The 7,118-nt window shown below is 41.4% G+C and overlaps 1 pseudogene; it reads left to right on the top strand.

The window, feature by feature from the left end:
- Positions 1 to 3,733: 3,733 nt before the first annotated feature.
- On the top strand, positions 3,734 to 4,872 carry LOC101571611 (annotated as a pseudogene).
- Positions 4,873 to 7,118: the final 2,246 nt, after the last annotated feature.

Here is a 7,118-nt window from a genome sequence, read left to right as displayed (position 1 = left end):
GAATGGTGGCACCAGCATGGAGAATTATTCCTTGGAATTAGGTTCGTAGTGCTCAGCGATCCAGGCCCTTGATCCCTGCAGCCAAGAGAGACGAAAGCCTGGCGACTGCTCCAACTGGCAGCAGACCTTGGCATCATCCACGTGGTATTGATTTTAGGCACATGCAGAATGCAGGACTTCTGAGGTTAAGAAGGCTTCCACCTAGATTTCAGAAGGCCCAGGAGGCCAGGCAGTGTGCCCCTGAGAAGGCAGTGTGTAAAGCTGTGAGAAGTCTATTTGGGGGAAACCCCAGATATTTGGAAAAGCCAGAATGTGGATCATCTAAGGGAGACTGCAAGGAGGGAGCAAAGCCAGGCTAAGAGAGAAACCATGGAAGTTACCACCACGAATGCCATAGGGGTGGAGCCACATGGAACTTACAATTTACCACAGATTGCTTTGGATGTTCCACAAGGACCTACAGGATTTAATGTTTGCCCTGCTGGATTTTGGAGTTGTGTTGGTCCCAATGCTTGGTATCCTACTGTGTGTACATTTTGGAATGGTAATGTTTGTTTTGTGCCACTGAATGCTGTAAGTGTATAACTTTTCTCTTGTGCAAGGACTCACAGATAAAGAGTTTGCCTTAGATGTTGGAGGAGACTTGGGACTTTGGCTTTTCAACCATGCAGAAACCATTGAGTCTTTGGCAATTCTTACAGATGAACTAAAATGTCTTTTGCATAAAGGGATGTGCATGAGACTTTGGGGGTCCAAGAGTGGAATGTTAGGGTTTTTGTCTAGTTGTCCCCCACAGCCTCATGTAATCATGGCACAGGGACTTCTAGAGTTTGAGATTAACCCATGATCTCCTGGGATTATGGGTTTTAGTACTCCTGGGATTATAGCGTGTGAGTGTTACACCCAACCTGGTGTGGATAACCTGAATGTAACATAAGAGAGACAGAGAGACAGACTTCCTCTCTGTTACCACTATTGCTGCTACTCCCTCATTTTGCTCTTTGCTGCCACCATGAAAGGTTGTTCTCTGCCATGTGCTGCTCTGCCTTGGAGCCAGCTGAATATGAACTGAAACCTCCAGTAACTGTGAGCTAAATAAACCTTTCCTTCCTTAAAAAAAAAAGAAAAGAAATTAAGAAGAGAAAAAATTGAAAAAGGAAACAAAAAAATCAAGCATTAACTTTTCCTTTCCACAGACCAGCAGAAATTCACAGTACAATTATTCAAACCATCCTGCTTGCATACAAGATATCTCTCTTTTCCCCACTCCCTCTCTTGTCCTCCTCATCCCAGTAATTTTTTTTCCTTTTGATCAGATTCATTCCCTTTTCACAGTATCTGTTGTGCCCTTCAGATTTTATTTACTCTTTCAGGTTCTTGCACTAAAGAGATAGTACAAGGTTTGCACATGTGTGTTTGACTTATTTCACTGAGTACAGTAGCTAGTGGCATCCATCTATCAATAAAAGCCTTAAACTTAAAATAAATAAATAAAATTTTTTTCTTCTCCTAACTTCTCATTATTTTTTAAAACCAATTTTGCATGCTTATATCTGGTAACCTAAACAACTAATTTGAAGACAACTTATGCAATAAAACAACCATTGCTGAATTCTTATTGCTTTATTTAGTGAAATTCTGTATCATTTCAAATTTTTTAAACTATTTTGAATTCTCTTTAAAATATTTAGATAAAGAAAATAAAACTCATTAAGTTTTGCCTATCTGTGCTAAGATACCAAAAGAAGATCACATCTCTTAGCATTATGTGTTTTATTAAAGTCTGTCTTTACAGGTATTATTATTATTATTATTATTATTATTATTATTATTATTATTATTGCATCTGTGAGCTTCATGCTATTAATCAGGTTTAAAAATCAGTCAGAAAATAATTTTAAATGAAGTGGCAAAGATGTACTTGCGTTAATTAGCAAGAGTGACAAGATGACTGTTCTGCAGGCTTGGGCTCTCCACAGTACAGATTTTCATGCCCTTTTATGGAACCAGGGTGTCACCAGACTCTAATTTGCAAGTCCCTTTTAAGGGTTCTGTCAAATTTAAATTAGTATTGGAATTAACCATAAATTTTCTATGTGGTATTAATCTAGTTTTGGGGGAAGGGGGTAACTAATGCTGTTAGTAAAATATATTTATATAATAAAGATTTTTGATCTAGTGAGAAAAAAAAAGTCTCAGAGAACAAACTGGTCAACCATTGGCCATGACTCATCCACATGGTTGACACTGACAAAAGCTCTACACACTGCTCTACAGGGTTTCAGGGTAAGTCCTGAGGGGATTTGACTAAACTTGTCAGATACAAAAGTTACATTATTGTTATATAGGTCTTGCTTTATCTTGGTAATAACCATCTAGCACAAAAGTATACAATTGAGGTAAAAAAGTAAAGCCATATTAATACACTGAGCTGTAAAATGTTCGAGTCAACAACTTCAGACACTGCCAGTCTTGTGTATAACCCACTACTATTATAGACTATTGGACTATATTGGATTACTCTGTATGAATTCATGAATGGCATTGGAATACACATCTCTGACAAAAGTAAACAAAAAAGGGAATATAAATGGACCATTTTGTAGTGGAAAAAAATATATATCTGTATATTCAAAATAGCATAAATATACAACTACTTTCTCTTAGTTCAGTGAGAAGGTTTTGAACTAATAGTGTTTAGAGAAGATATCATATCTGCATCTTGTAGTAGGAATAACTCCTACAAAGACAACAATATGCAATGTATTAATTATTGTAACTGTACTACTAACCTCTTTTGAAACTACCTTATTGCTATTTCTTTCTCAATAAAATTATTAAAATAAAAAATTTAAAAGTCAGAAAAAATGAATAATTACTAAAGATTAAATCAGAAATACAATATTTAGAGAATCAAAGAGCCTCAAATTACTAAAATACATAAATAGTTCAGTGAAAATTCCAATGAAATACTTAATACTCTCTCTAACATAAATAAAACATAATATGTAGGAATACAATTATACAAAGTATGAAGAAAAATGGGAATACAAAAGTAGATATGGGACAATTAAAAATAAAAGATAAAACAATAAATACACAGTAAATTTTTATTTTACTGGGAAAAAAAGATAAATGTAAATGAATGTCTACACACACCTCGTAAATATCCTAAACATTAATGTAATTTCAAAATTACAAACAGGTTATTTTTAAATCTGGATATGCTGAGTCTAAAAATCAAACAGAAAAAAAAAGCACGTAGAGATGATCAAGAGAATTCCCAAGAAAATATCTAGAAATGGTTACAGCCTAGCCTTGCTAGGTATCTTTAAGTGTACATTTTAAAAATGTATGACGATATAATTAAAATATCCTTCCACTGTGGATGAAGAGACTACTACATCTGTGGAATTTAGCACAAGGTCAGAAATAAATTCGAATCCAATAGTATTTATGATAGCATGATATTTAAAATCAGTGGTTAGGAGTGTCCAATAGTCGCAGCTGCTGCCGCTGCAAGTATGGCCAGGGTTTACTTCACCCCCACTGCCACTCTGCTCTTGCATCCATTTCCCAGGCTAGAGCCAGCTGCTCTTTCTGCCCTCGTTGCCCTAATTACACTATCCCTTGGTTTTTGACATCTGGTCTCAGGGCACGGGGAATGATGCCATCAAAGAGCAGGGTTCATTGCCTAGAGAGAGTGGTTGTGCAGGTAGGGACTGCTGCACTCATGGCGGCACAGGCTGGTAGAGGGCCCAACCCAGAGGCCTCATCAACTTCCCCTGAAGAGCACCTTAGCAGGCTGAGCTGGTCATAGGCGAAGCAGTGAATGCAATCCTGAGTGGATTTCCATCCACTGGCGTGACAACTTCCTGACGCTGAACATGCAAACCCGATAGATTGTGCAGATAGTTCTCAGTAGCCTTGAGAAACAGTGACCTCAGGTACATAGTGTAGGACTATATAGGACAGCTGCCAGCCATGTGTTGCACCCTGAAATTGGCTATAAGGACTTAGACCTGGTAGTCTCGGTGCAGTTGCACAGAGAGACATGCTTACAGCTGACCAAGGCTGTGGCGCTTGCCTGTCTGCTGGACTTCCTGCAACTGATATGAGCAGGGCCAGGATCACTGACACTCAAGAAGTATGCAGAAGTTTGTGAAAGTGTCTATGTACACAGACCACTGGGGCCTCAGCTCACTGTCCAACAAGAGTGGCAAGAACATGGAACTCAAGTTTGTGGCCTTAGTGAGGTCTCAGTTCAAGTTCAGCAGTTCTAGACTCTGCTGTTTTTTGGCCAGTACTTGTCTACATCCATATCTGAGACTTTTCACCCAACAGTGACAGGTGAGATCCTGTATGGGACTTTGCTGAGGCCCTGGAGCATCTGTGGCATTGTATTATTGCCACATACAGCCCTGGGGAGACCCGAGACAGTGGTCTCCTCAAGTACTGCCACCTTCTAATGGCTTCCAGCCATGGCCCAGCACAGGCATGCTTGCCCTGCAGCAGTACATGTGCTCCTTCTTCTTCATTGATTTCCTGATCTGGCAGAGTAGCAGCACACTCCAGAGCATTACTAGGAGGCCCACATTGTGAGCGTGATAGCACCCACTAGTATGCCCGCCTGGTGACCCTGCACAGGGTGGTCAATGTGAGCACCATGTGCCTCGTGACCCATGAATGCCACAGATACTGGACTTCTTTGCCATACTGGCACTCTAGACACTGGCTGAGCAGGACTCTGCTGCCCTGGGCTGGTGCCCTGCAAGCACCAATGGGCTTGTGCAGGTTACTGTCAGTTACTGAGTGACCACTGTGCAGGCTCTGCTAGCTTGGGCCCACGCATATCCCACCTGGCTGTCTTAGTACAACGAACTCAGACCCTTTACAGAAGGGACTAAGCCTCATGACATGAGACTATCAGGAGGGTGTGGAAAATATGACCAAAGACAGGCAGCCTATACCAGCTTGCCCAGCTCTGCTGCATGGTTGGGCCTTCACATGCATATATCAGACTTCCCTGAGTGAGGCTTCTGTGGGTTGAAGCTCAAGCCAGGCTCTTGACAAGGCCCTTTTGATCACTGCACCACACTTGGACCAGCACAATACAGGAGTGACCTCTGTGGAGGATGACTGGCCTTCCTAAGACCATTCAAGCCCGAGTAGCAAGAGTGCCTTGTATCTTCAGTTGACTTCCATGGTCTAGAAAGAGTCTTTAACTACATCAGATGACAGTTATCCTAGCAGCCCCCAAAGCACTGATTAAAATAAGAATGTGATTGAGACTACTCACTTTGGGTCTGGCTGCATCACTGGCAGAATGTGGATGTCAAACCTGACTAAACACTGGGTGGAGGAAAACTGAGACATGAGGCAGCTCCCCAAATTTTAGGATGGATGTGTTTAGCCCATTTTCTTGAAATCTGTTCCCTAAGCTGGGGAGCTTTCCTCTTGAAGGGTTGAGGTATGTGGGATAAAGAAGCCAAGCAGCCAGTGTGAGATCCAGCCCACACCCTCCTGGGTATGTTTCTCCCCTCACTAGAGGTGTGAGGAGATCTGGTACCTGGAAGTATGTCCATCACGGGGAGTTGGGTCCAAATCTGCCACAGTAAAGGCCAGCCTCCTGCCTGATTGACTTGTAGGACTTTCAAATGAGGGAGGGGAACCACATCCCCACTTTGTTTTCCCTTACTCTAGATTTGCTATATTGCACCACTTGTCAATAAAGTTTCCTTACACTTATTTTTTGTTTGTTTGGTTTTTGGTTTTTGATTTTTTGGGGGTTTTATAATTTTTTATTTTTTTTTATTTATTTTGCAGAACCAGGGATTGAACTTAGGTCCTTGTGCTTGCCAGGGAAGTGCTTATTCCACTGAGCCATCTCCCCAGGAACTCCTTACATTGTTAAAGAAAGGTCAGCCCCCATCCAAGCCCACCTAGTGAGTGAGAACTTCTTTTGCGCATTTGAGAAGTCCCAGATCCAGCCCAAACCCAGGCCCAGCGAGTGTGTGGGAAAGCTTCTGGCTCCCATGCACCCGCAGGACCTCTTCAGACCAAACCTAGGCATGTCCTGTGAGTGAGACCTTCTACCGAGCCCTTGGGACCCCTCCACCCCTCCAGAGCCCATCTTCCAAGCCCACCAAGTGAGTGAGAACTTCTGCCACTCTCTCAGGAGCCCCCAGACCCAGTCCAAGCCCAGGTCCTGCTAGTGTGAGGGAGACCTTCTGCCCTCACCTGCCCCCCCCGAGCCAGGGGCACAACAGAGGAGCACAACAGGTTCACTGTTGTGACAGAAGAGCACAACAGGTTCACTTCCACGGGCTACAGGAGGAAGAAGCTGAGCACAACAGCTGGATCCAAACCAGGCACAACTGGATAAACTCAATTAATAGACTGGCACTCGAATTTCAGGAAGTGCTAAGGTTACAACTGCACCAAAGCTCTACACCAAAGGTCAGAGGTCAGTGGTATACAAAATGACAAAAAGAAGGAGCAAAATGCAATCTCAGACACTGAGCCTATGCAGAACAAGGGCAGAGGACACTATCTCAGATGAAATGTACAAACTAATAACATCTGAAATAAAGAAACAACAGCAGAAAGGTATAGAGGAAATCAGATAAGAATTAATTTCTAAAATAAAAAATCTCTGAATTAATAACATCTGAAGTAAAGAATCAAATGCAGAAACATAAGGAGGAAATAAGATCAGAAATAATCTCTGAAGTAAAAGAATGAATAACTGCTTCTCAAGAAAACACTGATAAAAAAAATAGAGGAGCTTAGAAAAGCAATGGATTCCTTGAATGAGCAATACAGGAAAGAAATAGATCTCATGAAGCAGTGTCAAAAAGGTATAGAGGAATTTAAAATCTCAATCACAAGCTTGCAAAACCATTTGAGTGAAAATGAAGATAGAGTTTCAGATCCTGAAGACGCTGGTGCAGTTAGTGAAAAGGTAAGAAAAGACCTCTTAAAAACAACTTGGATGCAGGAAAAACAATAATTCATCACTTGCAAGACGATGCAAAGATGAACAATGTGAGACTAATAGGCATCAATGAGAAGGAAGGAGTCAATACAAATGATATAAAAAGAATATGGGCAGAAGT

This window comes from Octodon degus, unplaced genomic scaffold, assembly GCF_000260255.1.
Source record: "Octodon degus isolate 3935 unplaced genomic scaffold, OctDeg1.0 scaffold00378, whole genome shotgun sequence".
Classification (NCBI taxonomy): domain Eukaryota; kingdom Metazoa; phylum Chordata; class Mammalia; order Rodentia; family Octodontidae; genus Octodon; species Octodon degus.
Note: the sequence above shows the minus strand (reverse complement) of the source record. Positions and strands in the feature narration are given on the sequence as shown.